This window comes from Erythrolamprus reginae, chromosome 4 (genome assembly GCF_031021105.1).
Source record: "Erythrolamprus reginae isolate rEryReg1 chromosome 4, rEryReg1.hap1, whole genome shotgun sequence".
In the NCBI taxonomy this organism is placed as follows: Eukaryota; Metazoa; Chordata; class Lepidosauria; order Squamata; family Dipsadidae; genus Erythrolamprus; species Erythrolamprus reginae.
In genome coordinates, this window is record NC_091953.1 from 48,260,748 (window position 1) to 48,276,882 (window position 16,135).

Consider the following 16,135-nt stretch of genomic DNA (forward strand, 5'->3'; position numbering starts at 1 on the left):
GGTGTCAGAAGCTGAAAGCCAACCAGGGCCTTCTGCATCTGCCAAGGTGCACAGAAGTGACTCAGGAAAAGAGGAGGAGCTTCTTCTTGATGCTAGGGTATGCCGAGTTGCCAAAAGGCATGAGTCGGTAAGCAAGAGGAGGCCTCTGCATGAATAGATCTCTATAACAATTGGGCATGTCCTTAGGCTATTTAAGGTTGAACCATGTGATGCTTCAGTGTGGAAGTCAACTTTTGTTATGTTCCAGATGTTCACTCAGATTTATCTTTTGAGATATTATTATTTCAATGATGAATTAAAAACTGGGGAGTTGGGCTCATTATCTTCAGGCTTCACACCAACTCAGAGTGAATCAGTTAATGAGAGCTGTGTGATCAGGGAAGGGTTACCTGTCGCCGGCCCTACCGGTATGCTCCCGGGGCTGGCCCGGGCACAAGCAGCGGGTGGGCATGTGCGCATCAGCACAAGATGTGACTTCTGTGCATGTGCCTGAAGCCAAATCTCATGTGAGGACCCGCGTGCAAGCAAGATTTTGGTGATTTTTGCTGATATTTTTGCTTCAACACATGTGCAGAAGCAAAAAACCAGTGAAAATTACTGAAATCTCACCCACATGAGTGTCCTCACATAAAAATTGGCTTCAGGTGCATGTGCAGAAACCGAATCTCACATGGAGGCCATGCACGCCCACACATTCCGATTTTACTACCACTTTGTAGAGTGGCCTGCACTGGGAGCAGCCCATCACTACCAGTGTGATCAAAGAAAATATCTGTGAGTTTTGGCTTCTGTTTTGGACTCTAATTAGCAGCTGGCACCAAACAGACTTATTCATTGCTTTGTTGCTGGATTTCTAAATCCAAACCTCCGTGCTCTTAAAATATTAGAATTATATGCTTATCTTGTAAAATCAGTGTGGGGGTGTCTATTTCTTGGGTGAGGCTCATTGCTGGGACATAACAATGTGCAAATATTTTCATGCAATTTTTTTTAAATGGATATATATGAGCATGAATCTGTACTTCAGATATGCATTTCACTCAGTTCAAGTCTGTATTGTCAATTCAGAAAATCAGCTGATGTGACTAGGAAAAGTTCAGGAGTTGACTGATTTGATTTAGAGTTTCAATCAAAATTATATTTCTGGCTCTCATTGGTCTCTATAGTAAACTAACAAATTTTGAAGAATACCAGATTTTTTTCCCTATCAAGTAAATATAAACCACTAGGTTGTAAGAATCAGTATGGCCAGCTCAAGTTGACTCAGCCTTCCAGCTTTCCAAGGTCAGTAAAATAATGCAGATTGTTGGGGGCAATATGCTGACACTATAAAATCTTAGAGAGAGTTCTAAAGCACTGTGAATCACTATATAAGTCTAAGTGCTATTGCTAACTGGCATTCCAGAGAACTGGTATTATGGTTTTCTTGCTTTTCACCTTTCTTTTGCATGCCTGATTTTTTTTCTCAAGTTAAAATTTCATTCATTCATTTCTCATTTAATTTTCATCAATAATAAAGAAAGAAAGGAAATGATAGAAAACAAAGGAAAAATTGTCTGAAGTGGTATAGGGCTTCCTGCCTAAGCAGGGGGTTGGACTAGAAGACATCTAAGGTCCCTTCCAACTTTGTTATTATGTTTTCCAAATTTAAGTAAATCCTACATCAGTAATATACATTATATTTAACAATACTTTTCCATCATTGCAAGTTGTCATTATTTCTATAGTATCCATATATTAATCCATACGTTGTCTCTTATTCTTTAAAATTATTACATTTTTCAGGTTAACTTCAACTCCATATAAACATGACTTTATGGAACTTATTCCTTTTGATTTGTTCATTCTATTTGCTTTGGAGGTTGATTGTTCATTCTCTCTATAAATGGTTTTCCTCGTCAATGTAATATTTTCATATTTGTTTCTCATGTTTGTATTCAATTTGCATTCATTTTGAATCTGCTTGTTCTTGACTTTACCTCTTTTTGCTGTACAACATATAATTCCCTTTTATTTGTATGTTACTTTTGACTTTTCATCACTTTTATTTCCATATAAGAAAGTGATAGAAGTATGCTTTCCTACAAAGACATTTCCATTTCCATTGAAGTATACAACATATCCATAAACAGATATAAACACATTCAGAAAAGACAATACATAATAAATGACATAAACCCAGAGAGGGTCCACAATTTGGGCGTCCTCCTTGATCCACAGCTGACCTTGGAACATCACTTGTCGGCTGTGGCAAGGGGGGGGGGGTGTTTGGACCAGTTCGGCACTATCTGGACAGGGAGTCTCTACACACTCATGCCCTTATCACCTCATGCTCTTATCACCTTGAGGTTCAACTACTGCAATGCTCTCTACATGGGACTACCTTTGAAGAGTGTTCAGAAACTACAAATTGTGCAGAATGCAGCCACACGAAGGGTCATGGGCCTGTCCAGGCATGCCCATGTCTCTCCAACATTTCACGGTCTGCACTGGCTACCAATTGGTTTCTGGACTCAATTCAAAGTATTGGTTATGACCTATACAGCCCTACATGGCATCGGACCATATTACTTGTGGGACCACCTCCTGCTGTATGAATCCCAGCAACAGGTTAGGTCCCACAGAGTTGGCCTTCTCCAAGTCCTGTGAACTAGACAATGTCATTTGGTGGGACCTAGGGAAAGAGCCTTATCTGTGGGGCCCCCGGAACTTTGGAATCAGCTCCGGAGATTCATACCGCCTTTACCCTCCTTGCCTTTCATAAGAGTCTTAAGACTTATTTATGTCACCAGGCTTGAGCAGATTAGACCTTCACCCCTGTCCAATGAATGATTGTATGGTTGCTGTATGAATTGGTATGATTTTAATGTAATTAGGGATTTTAGATAGTTATGTAATTTTAATTTAATTGGATTTAATCTTATTGTAACGTACGGTTATTTTATATGTTGTAAGCTGCCTCAAGTCTTCAAAGAGGATGACATAGAACTCCAATAAATAAATAAATAAATAATAAATAAAAAGTACATAAACCTATCTATAAAAAATAAGTTAGGGATACTAATTAAAATATACAAAAGTAAAGTAAAAAGACACATCAGCACTAAATGGGTTCAAATTGTAGGGTTCTGATGGACTACATCCCAGAATTTTTAAGGAAGTGGCAAACATGATATCAGAATCATTGAAACATATATTTCAAAATTCTTGGAGCACAGGGAAATTATTTGAACACTGGAAAATAGCTTATATGGTACCCATCTTCAAAAAAGGAAGAAAAAACATTCAGAAAATTACAGAACAATCATCCTGACAATACCTGGGAAGGTCTTGGAAAAGATAATCAAGTAACAAATCTGCAAGCATCCAATCAAAGGCCAGCATGTGTTTGTCAAAAACAGATAAAAGATTTACCAAATGAATCTTATTCCATTCTTTTCTTTTTTTGCGAAATGTTTTTATGTTAATAATATAAATGTATGTTATTACCTGAGAAGATGTTATGGTATATGTATTAATATTTTTGCTGAATTTGAAAATTAAGTATGTGTGTACAATTTGTATATATTTTAATATATATACATATACATACATACATACATACATACATACATACATACATACATACGTATGTAACATATTTTACTGATAATTAAAAGGAAGGGAGACTACTATAGATCTATTTCAGGCTTATTTGCCTTCATCAGGGAGCCACACCCATTTACTGGGATTTGAACCTGGGGCCTCTGCCTTGTACATATACCATAACATATTATCAGGTATTAACATACATGCATACAATTATCAAATAAACAAAAATAATACTCTAATCATTATAAGATTTCTTGTCTGTTTTCCCCACACCATATTGTATCACTCCATTCTCTCTTCACTTTCTTCCCTTTTCTCTACTTCTTTCCCCTTCTCTCCCTTCTTCTTACTTTCCTCTTCTTTCTCATCCTCTTTGTAAATTTCTCACTTCTCTCTTCTCTTCATTATCCTCCTTCCTTCTAATCTACTCTCTCCTTCTATCTCCTTTCTCTCCTCTTCCTCCCTCTTATTTCACTCCAGAGTGTATCCATTCATATATATTTCTTGGGTATTATTTTATGCTAATATAATGCAACCTCCACATGTCAAATAATTTTGTCATTTAGGTCTCAAATCTTTAACTTAGCACCGTGCTTCCATTTCAGCTGGTATTAAATAACTTCTACCCATATTCATTTTCCATCTAATCATAACATTTCTCCAAAATTCTACAGTATTCTGAATCTTCCTTATCTTTGATTATCATTATTATTGTTTATCTATTCATCTCTGTACAATCCAATATCTTCCTGATTACCTCCCCTTCTGAAGAAGCTTTGATGTTTTCCAATTCTGTGTAAACACAATTCTAGCTGCTGTAATTATATGCATAATCAAATATATTTTTTCTCTTATTATATTTATTTGGTAATATACCCAACAGGAATATATATAGAACTGCCTTCTGCTGGGCGAATCCCAGCGACCAGTTAGGTCCCACAGAGTGGATCTTCTCCGGGTCCTGTCAACTAAGCAATGTCGCCTGGCGGGACCCAGGGGAAGAGCCTTCTCTGTGGCGGCCCCAGTCCTCTGGAACCAACTCTCCCCAGAGATTAGAACTGCCCCCACCCTCATTGCCTTTAATAAGCAACTTAAAACCCACCTCTGCTGCCAGGCATGGGGGAATTGAGATCCTCTTTCCCCCTAGGCCTTTACAATTCTATGCATGGTATGTATGTATGTATGTATGTATGTATGTATGTATGTATGTATGTATGTTTGGTTTTTATATTAATGGATTTTTAATCATTTCTAATATCAGATTACTATTGTACACTGTTTTATTGTCGCTGTTAGCCGCCCCGAGTCTCCGGAAAGAGGCAGCACCCAAATCAAATCAATCAAATAAATAGATAGATAGATAGATAGATAGATAGATAGATAGATAGATAGATAGATAGATAGATAGCTATATAGACAGACAGACAGACAGATAAACAAACAAACAAACAAACAAATAAATAATTAAATATTTCCTGCTTTAACTCTATACGTTGTTGTATCATGTTTTCTATCCATGTTTGAATTAAAATCCAATAAGCTTTAGCATCTGAGCAGGTCCACCACATATGATAAAAGTAGCCTTAATTTTTTGCTTCAACACATGTGCAGTCCCAAAGTAAGACCAGCATTTTAACCCCTGAGCCATCACACTACCCTGACCTAGACAGTACCAATTATTTCTCAGTGAAGCACCTCCATCCCTTAACATATTTATTTATCAAACTTGCATATCCAAATATGATTTTCATATAGGAGGTTAAATATATATTTCATTTTTTTCCTCATTGGATAATACATTGGTGCCAGAGACATAATCTTTATTAGACATACATATATATATGCACTGCATATCATTTGATGTTTTTTTCCACTGACAAAACTGACATTTCATACAAAACATAGACATGCTTGCAGAATATTTCTAAATACTCATCTTCCTGATGTTACCAATGGAGTTTAAGCTTTATCACAAACATTCCAGTTGGCGTCATAGAATCACAGAAGCAGTTTGTAGAAATTAAATTTTACTTATGGTTTTGAAGAAAATGATAGCAGCTTTTAGTCTCCAAAGGCCTCAGGGGAACAAATCAATAAACTTAGTGAATAATACATGGAAAACTGAAATTGGTAGTTATTTTCTTTCTTTAAGTCCTGCAATAATAGTTCAGGAATTATTATAAAGCAAAGGACTAAATAAAAGAACCTCATCAGATGAACGTTTAAACCCAATGTAGAATGAATTAATTATTTACATTTTATGGGTTAAAAGTTTAGAGGAAGTAAGAACATTTTGTTAAATCTTAGTTGTGTCTTAAAATTTGTTAGGAACTTGAATTGCACAGCTGTCTTGGTGTTTTGGCAATTAAAGCTCAGAGCATTCTTTACTTAGCATGCATATTGCTCTGATGGATACACATAAAATGATAACCACTGTTTCCAACATTTTTTCTCATGCTTAAAAATAATGTCCCGACCTACTACATGTTTAATATAGAAGACAATAGTTTTCATAACAATTGACAATATTATTAGAATTAATAAGATATAAACATAGTTCCAATTTTATATGATACATTATTTCATTGGAAATACCCATACAGCTACTTTCCTGTGCTTTCTTCCTAACTTTCTTCCCAACATACTGTGAAATTTTATACCATCATGATTACCTTCTGGCTAACTGGTTAGGTACTATATTTATAGAACAAAGTTCTGTTGTGCTGCTGTTATCTATAAAATTTTAACACACAACATCATAAAGATAATGATTGAATGTTCCAATAATGAAAATTTCAGAACTGCCCATAGCCACCCAAGATATAAAAAGCATTCCCAAATTAGCATTTTATTCCAAGCATGCCTTGTTTATTCCAAGCATGCTTCTTTTTTTAAACATTGTCTTCAATTCCACTCTTTTTAAAATTATAATTGCTTGAAAATTATGGATCAACTCTTTGATCTGTTAACCACTGGATGGCAGCAAATCTTTAACATATTTTAGGGACTCTTGGCTGACATCTAGTGATCTCCAGATTGGTGCAGTCACTACATAAATTCCAGAAGTACTGAAATTTGAGAAAGAAATATAACTGGGGGAATCACTATATGGAAGATATAAAAATGTCAATCAGAACAGAGCTGGAAAGGACCTTCAAGGTTTTTTGTCAAACACCCTGCTCAAGCAGGACACTCTATACCAATGATGGCGAACTTTTTTCCCCTTGGGTGCCGAAAGTGTGTGCATATACACTATTGTGTCTGCAAAAGTGCCCATACCCATAATTCAATGCCTGGGGAGGGCAAAAATTGCTCCCCTTGCACCCCTGGAGGCTCAAGAAACACTCCCCAACTTCTGGGGGGTCCAGTAGGCCCATTTTTTTCACCCACCCCAGGCTCCAGAGACTTCCCTGGAGCCTGGCAAGGGCAAATACACCCTCTCCCATCCCCCTGGAGGCCCTCCGGAAACCGAAAATGCCCTCAGAGAGTCTCCATGTGAGCCAAAAATCAGCTGGCTGGTGTGCCTATGCATGTGGAGCTGAGGTAGGGCAAAGCTTGCATGCCAGCAGATATGGTTCTGTGTGCCACCTGTGGCACTCATGCCAGAGGTTCACCATCACTGCTCAACATCACTGCTCACCACCATTTCAGACAAGTGAGTGTCCAGTTTCTTCTTTAAATTTTTTAGTAATGAAGCACTCACAACTTCTGATGGCAAGCGATCCCCCTGCTTAATTGTTTTCAATGTTAATTTTAAGTTACTTCTCTCCTTGATAGGTTTCCATCCATTTTTCTTGTTCTGCTCTCTGGAAAATAAGTTGACCCTCCTCTTTGTGGCAACCTCTCAAATACTGGAATATCCCCCCTAATTTTTTAAACTAATCAAACTTGGTAAAATGTTTGATTGGCTTCCATTATGATGTAATATTTATTTATTTTATTAGTTTTGGTGACATTTTTGAATAGCCCATCTCCTTCAAATTATTGTTAAAGAAGTCCATTTTTTGAAGTACAAATATTTGATGTGAAGCTTAGTTTTCTTCTCTCCTTTTTTGAGTTAGAAAATGTGAAAAGACAGATTATTTGAGCTGTGGATATCTATTCAGGTTTCAGCTTACAAAAGAGTGTGCAACAGAGAAAGCAAGGAACAGAGTTTCAAGCTATCAAAGGGCTAGCACATCTACTATGTGCTTAGTGATTTCTGATAGGTAAAAACCAGCAATGGCTGACAACTATGGCCACAATTACCAGCAATTTTGTCACAAAAGAAGGATAATACAACAAGCAGTGCTCTTCACCCCTTGCGATAGCGGTATTGCGACAAGGTTCCAAATAATCAGAAAAGTGGAGGAAACAAATACAGACATTCATTGAATAATCCACAGTTCTCTGAACTGTGCAAGAGAATGGAAAGACTCAGAAAGAATATCATTCATACAATGAAATTGCATGCAAGTCAGCATTACACAACTGGATGGATTTTATTAACTGGATGGATTTGAGACAGGAATTAAAATATCATTTGTGTCATTATTGTATCCATTTTAAAATAAGTGGAAGTCAGATAAACCAATCAGCGTGCAGGATGCACACTTCCATACAATGTGCAATTGGGATTTGTGTGCGTATCAGCCCATCTGTAGCCATCTGCAACCTAAGCTTATCAATCAACATTGCCTACATACTATTGTGGGCACTCTAAATTAAAGTGATGTCATGTGGTTAGACAGTCTACTGATTTAACAACTGCAAAAAGTACAAAAAAAATGCAAAATACTTTTGTGAAAAGAAATACTTGCAAAATACTTTTGTGAAGGAAAGTTTTAATCACCCAACCCTATTATTATTACATTGTTACGGCATTTTTAATGAGACAGTCAAGTGGACTTTGAACTTCATATTTTTTTAAAATGTATTTTATAATCTTATAACAGAAGAAACTGCCTTGCCAATCATGAAGTGGTTCTCTAATCCCAAATTTAATGTGTGTATGTGTGTGTATTTATTTCTTTGTTTTGTTTCTTGCCATAAAGGCATAAGTGGGGCTATTAACAGCCAATGTTATTTTACTTCGCCTCATATCCAAAAGAAAAGAAACTTTGGAACTGGGAAAGATCCTGTAAACATGCAGTCTAAACCTTTGATAAGGATTGTTTGGTTTTTTAAAAAGTTTAACTTCCTTTCTATATTTCATGTTGCATTTCTAAGGAAAAAACATTCTTTAGGCATGAATGAATGAATGAATGAATGAATGAATGAATGAATGAATGAATGATCTGCAGACTGGTGGTTCACTATAAAATTGCTGCAATGGTTAAACTTCTGTCATTTGGGCAGAAACATACCTCAGTATATCTCAATAGAAAACCTGGTAAGTCTTGACTATAACAATAGTCAGGGCAAAAACCATGCCATATAATTCAGGTTTTAAATAATGATGCTGTATCTAAGCTGATAACTGATCAATTATGCTTCTGTACAAGAAGAAGTATAAAATATATCATTCATTTCTGCGAAGAACAGAGAAAAGGATAAATACTCTGCACTGCCCTTTTTATTTGGCAATTCTAATATTATTCCTTCTAACATTACCAACATTCTGGAGAAAACAATGTGTCCTCCTTTTAGCTTGTAGATCTCTTCTTGTCTTCAATTATCTTTGAAAAGAGGGTCTCAAAGATACTCAGCTCAAACCCATGTAGCAACTAGCATTTTAAAGTGCACTTGGAAACACTAACGGACACATATAGTAGTAGTGACAACACAGAGAGACACATTTTTTCAGATGAGGTTTTTAAGAATAGTCCAATATAGAGAAAATTAAAATAAATTTAAGATTATCCTCAAGGCTTGCAATTGCAGCAAAAGTGTTCGGAAACTTCAGATCGTGCAGAATGCAGCTGCGAGAGCAATCATGGGCTTCCCAAGGTATGCCCATGTTACTCCAACACTCCACAGTCTGCATTGGTTGCCGATCAATTTCCGGTCACAATTCAAAGTGTTGGTTATGACCTATAAAGCTCTTCATGGCATCAGAGCAGAATATCTCCAGGACCACCTTCTGCCGCATGAATCCCAGTGACCGATTAGGTCCCACAGAGTTGACCTTCTCCGGGTCCCATCGACTAAACAATGTCATTTGGTGGTGCCCAGGGGAAGTGCCTTCTCTGTGGCGGCCCCGACCCTCTGGAACCAGCTCCCCCCTTGAGATTAGAACTGCCCCCACCCTCCTTAAAACCCACCTCTGCCATCAAGCATGGGGGAACTGAGATAACTTCCCCAGGCCTATACTGTTTATGTATGGTATGTTGTGTGTATGTTTTCTTAAATTGTGGGTTTTTAGCTTTAATTATTAGATTTGTATTATACATTGCTTTTTCTATTATTGTTGTGAGCCACCCCGAGTCTGTGGAGAGGGGCGGCATACAAATTAAATAAAATAAATAAATAAATAAAAGCAAAAGCTGCATTTCATGAGCAAACATCGGGGCCAGCACTGCAATTTGATCCACAATCAATAATTTTGCGTTTAGGAAGACATGTAGTGTGAGATGAGCCTATGCTTTCTTGGAAGCAGAAGTACACCTTTATTAATAAAAGGTCAAATGGTATCATTCCAGAAACATTTTTTTTCTAAAATAAAAGCCACACTGTTTATAATCGAGTTAGATATATTTTTCCATGTCCAAGGTCCTGACATATGACAACATTTAACCTGAGTGAATATATATAGCTGCTACATTTTTTAAATTTTGATAATAACTTACCCATAACTGGTAGATTACTACACCATGGTTTCTTTGGATGTAAATAAGATAGGGGAAATGACTGAGTCCCTGGGACATTGCATACTTATGTTAAAATATATTTGATGTTTCATTGCAAATAATGATTATATTCATGATGAAACTTCATAATACTTTTTGTAATTTTTTTCAGTCATATGATTTGGAAGGTAGCATGATGCTTTCAGCTTTTTCAGCCAGTTTTTAATGATATTCTACTAATCTATTAATTCTGTCACAGGTTGGTTTTCCTATTCTAGAATACATATAAGAATGTGGAAGCAAATTCAACCTACAGTAAATTGCTTTATACTGTGTTGTATACGTCGGCTTAAATGACTTTTTGATTTGGATACCCTCTTTTATTAAAGGTATGTTTTTACTACAGCAGTAATTCAGTCATAATAAAACAGCATGCAAAATTGTTGAGATTTAGCTAGTGACCAGAAATAGCAAAATTAGGCAATTCAGTGCTAATACCAAACACAACAAAAGGAAAATGTACAACTAATTTGAAAGGTGGAAGCTGAAACAATTTATGTGCCTGCATATATTCTTATTGCAATTTACTTCTATTTTATATTATCTTAAATATTCATAAGTAGATTTCATGTTGTAGAAATGCTATTTTCATAATATTTACTATTCTTTACTTTTCCTAGAATCAGCATTTTAAAAAATCCTTCTGTCAAAAGTCTGCTGATTGTAAAGCTTATATACAAGCTCATAACAAAATTATCTGTGTGGTTTACATTTACTAAAAATGAAAACAGTACATATGTGAAGCAAATCTTTGGTCCAAAAGAATATAAATAACAAATACTTTTCACAACAATCCAAATATGAAAAGGCATCAGTATGGAAAAGAAAGTGGCACGATTCTTTTATCGAGTAGTCATGTGATAGAAGTTGCAAATTACTAAGCCATCTAAATATAGTAATGAGTAACTTGTCAATTGACAGTTGACAGTTGCACATATTTTAGGACAGACAAAATTGGTTTTTCTGGACTGATGAACACTGTAGAATCAAAAGCAAGAAGTAATTATGCATAACATAGAAACTTTAAACTAGCCACAAAAATCTGCACATTGCCTATGTGGCTTTTGTTTATGGTAATAACCATTCCCATCAAATGTAATGCTCTTGATGTCTCTGCAGAGAAAATGATGAATGAAACAGTGCCTCGGATTTAACTTTATGTTCATCTTTGCAGAGCCTAACAGAGAAAAATAAGAAGTGGCAAAATTGAATTGATACTCTTCTACAATATGAAGTTATTGTACTAGAAAAGGCAAAATGGTTTCTTTGTCTGCCTTCACACACATGCGTGGGGGGAGATCTCAATGAGGCTGAAACAATCAAGAAGACACTGTGTTCGCTGACTGGAACCTAAAATTCAGAAAAACTACAAACTAAAATGTAAAAATGAACAGGGGAGAACTGTGTAACTGTGTGTAAAGCCATGTTTTAGCAAGCATATCTGGAAAAATCATAGTGCTAAAGGGGTGGAAAGCTAAGCTGCTGAACCATTGTCTACTATACCTTTATCAAAAGTTACACAGCCCCTTTCCTCTCATATAGCCAGTCATTCTTGAATGCATGCTAGTGGTATATCTTTCCTCAGGATACTGTCTTTAAAGCACTGGTATATGAGGTACCTGGAATATGAATTAGCCAGCTCTGCTGTTAACTCACTTGGAGCATGCTGTTTTCAGAAGTTTGATCAGCCGCAGGAGAAGCTAACTGATGCTTCAGGCCAGCTTATTTACTGAGTGGCCATACTTAATTTGGTGTGAAGCTTTTAAGACAATTTTTATGTTACAAATTCATCTTGACACAGTTATTTTACAATTATTCAATATCATGTAGGGGGAGTGTTTCCAGGAACCGCCCACTGCAGCAAACAATTCTGGGAATTCATCCTCGGCCGACAACAAGGAGGCGGAGGTGGTTCAGACTCCCCAACCCATCCACCCGGCTCCGACCGAGAAAATTGGTTTAGGACATTCCGCAGAGCCCCGGCGCTCCGAGAGAATCTGTCGCAGACCGTCATATTTAAAAGATTATGTTTGTGTCAGCCGAAGGGGTAGGAGTGCTGTGTCCGCATAGTAACAGCCGGCTGTCAGAATCTCGCTCGCGCATCCCTCTCCAGGGTGCTGATTGGGCGCGTAAGCCCAGTTACTATGTAAGCGGGAACTTTCCTCTGTATTCATTGGTAGCTGCCTCAGAAGGCTTGCTGTATAAAAGCCTGTGTATTCATGTTTATGTTCTTAAGCCTGTACCTGCCCTGTTGGCACGATCTGTCATTAAACTGTCATGTTTGATTAAAGGCCTCAGTTATTATAGAAGGAACAGTTATACAGGTTTGGACTCAGAACGCAGCTTAGTTAAAGGATATAAAAGCTTGCATTTGGGTATGTGATGGTATTGAAGATGACTCCTTAGAAGACCATAGATAGCCAAGTAAACAAGTGATCAAATTTATCTATCTATCTATCTATCTATCTATCTATCTATCTATCTATCTATCTATCTATCTATCTAGTTAGTTGATTTCTATGCCGTCCCTCTCCTGAGACTCAGGGTGGCTTACAACAAATTATATTACATTGAACTCATTCACGCTGGGAGAGATGAACAAAAAAGAATAAGAGGATGACCAATAGCAAGATGGATGGAATCAGTTACAGTTGTGATGAGAGATCAGTTGGAAGAAGTGAGATAAGGATATTATTAGGGAAACTATTAGGCATAGATCAGCATGGAGAAAACCTCTCCATGTGGTTAGTAAGAGTCAAGCATTGACTTTGTAGTAAATAACTAATCTAAAATAAAATTTGAATCAAAATACATGAACAATTAATTATATTTACATAGGTGGGCAATATACAATTATAAAGTAGCCAACTAGTTATAGCTTGGAGGGTGATTCCCTAGTCTCTTCATTCTTTTGATATACATTACTTTCTATTTTATGGACTTGTTCTGAAAATATAAATATATGCCTTGTTTATTGGCCTCCTACTTTTTTCTCACTGTCAAGGTCACTTAAGTTACAGAATCAAATGATATTTTGGATCCCTACAATTTTCTTAGTTGTATGCAATTTTCTATGGACATAGGCAAACATAACATTATTTAAACATAAAATTAAAATCTTAATTAAAAAAACTAATCTGAAAATGTTAACTTTGAACTTTGCAAATCCCACATGGAAAACACAAGTAAAAATATAAACACAGAAACATCCTGTGATCTCTATGATCTGTTCATATATGGAAAAACAGACAACTAAAAGTATGGAGGTTATTTCTAGATCAAACCTATACTAGTTTTTAAAAGCTTTTTCAATGTAAAAACAAATCAACTCCTCAGAACATTCTCTTTCTTTTTCCAGCTGCAAAGTAATGATGGAAAGCTTCTTGGTTTTATATATATAGAAAAGAAATAATGGACTAGTGGATAAATTAAAAGTTTTGTTAGCTCTGGAGACCTGGGTTCAGTATACAGTAATACCTCGACTTACAAATGCCAATGCCAGGCAAGCAAGCCTCCCTCGTGGACGGGGAAACGACTCCCTCTGGCTGGGGATAATGGATACCAAGGCTCCGGGCCCAGAAACTGACTGAAACGCTTCCGCTTCATACAAACTTTTTGAGATACAAATAAGATTTTTTTGCCTCTTCTTACAAACTATTTTCACCTTACAAACCCACTGCCGCCACTGGGATGGCCCGCCTCCGGACTTCCGTTGCCAGCAAAGCACCTGTGCTTTAATAAGCACAGTCCAAAGGTGGGGTTTCCACAGTGAGGGGAGCCTCAATGAAATCGCAGCATCGCAAAAACACAGAGGTCCGGAGGTGGGGTTTCGAGGACTTCGGTGTTTTTGCGAGGCTGCAATTTCACTGATGCGCCCTTCGCTGGGAAACGTCACCTCTGGACCTCCGTTGCCAGGGAAGTGCTCATTTTTGCGATGCTGGGATTCCCCTGTACCTTCGAAAAAACACAGAAGTCCGGAGGTAGGCCTCAGGGGAATCCCAGCAGTGCAAAAATGGGCACTTCGGCTGGCATTAGGGGTGAATTTTGGGCTTGCACGCATTAATCGCTTTTCCATTGATTCCTATGGGAAACATTGTTTCATCTTACAAACTTTTCACCTTAAGAATCTCATCCCGGAACCAATTAAGTTTGTAAGACAAGGTATCACTGTATTTTTCTGATACCAATGAATCATGTGTTGAGTGGAAGATTATTACTTATGAATTTTAAAAAGCAACGTAAGTGTCAAATGCCAGTTCCTAAGACTGTACATCAATTAAAGGTTTCCTCTTGGTTGGTGTCCAACTGAAGTGTATTTGTATCTAACCAGCAACTTATTTTTTAGACTGTTTTAAAGCAAGCTCTATAAAATACCTTAGAAGGCTGTCATTTTTTCCACAGGATATATTTGAAATGAACAATTTCTTTTCTTCTAAAAATAGTACACAAGAAATGAATACATATATTATACATGCACACACTCACATAAAGATTGCAGTCTTTATTTCCTTTATTTTCATTGGCTATATTCTCATTGATATTATGTGAACATGACATTTCCCAAAAGGTTATGAGGTTCTCATAACTCTGACAGCCCCAAAGCTTCAGCTGATCAAAACATCAAACTTGAAATATGTTATTTTACAGTTTCTAAGACTAAGTTTCTAAGTCTTCAATGTCACACCATCCCACACAAGCATGTTTAAAAGTAATACTTTAGTTTTAAACTTTTTTTTAAAAAAAAATACTTATAAATTAGAATATGGCACTTTTGCAATCAGTTCAATATATATATACACACACACACACACACACACATATGCACACAAAATGCATAAAGACATATGGCAAAATCTCTAATCCATATATTCATCTATTGAAATTGTTAAAACAATTTATTGAAATCTAGATGAGTTAATGAGTCCAGATGATTTATCATTCCTACAATTTCATTTGCCAGAAATTTGGACAGCTGTTAAGTAGTGTTGGGCGAACTAAACCCGCACAATTCGGGTCCATACCAAATTTTGTGGGGTTCGGCATGCTGGACCCGAACCCGTTTTTTTTTTTTTTTTTTAAAAATATTTTTACGTGAAAAGACTTCCCTTTGCTTGGAGCGCCGCTATGGCGTCCTTTTTCATAAAATATATTTTTTTTTTTACCTAAAAAGACCTCCCTTTGAAGGAGCTGGGGAATCCCTCCCACGAAGAGATTCCGGGGGTGGAGCTTTAACATCACATATACCGGCAGGTTGCTAAGGACGCCAAGGTGACACTTCCTGGATTCCATGGATATGGGCAGTTCAGGGTCCAGGTCCTCATCATCCAACAACTGGAGGGCCCCCCGGGGCAGTTTCTGGCCCTACTCCAGTTCCTCCTATCTAATTTCATTAAAACACAATTAAAATTCTCCTTGACTTGGTATTGCTTTTATACTACAGTTTTAAATTTATATTTGTTTGTTTGTTTATGTATGTGTGTGTGTGTGTGTGTGTGTGTTTGTTTGTTTGTTTGTTTGTTTATTGGCCTTATATGCCACCATTCTTCGTGGACTTGGGGTGGCTTACAACATTTTAGTAAAAAATACAATAAATAAAACATTCTAGGCCAATTAATAGGATAATATATGTGAAATATATCTGGAAGTTAATCCAATGAATTTTGTGAGGCTTACTTCTGAGTAAACTAATATAGAATTATGTTGTTGATAGTCAATTA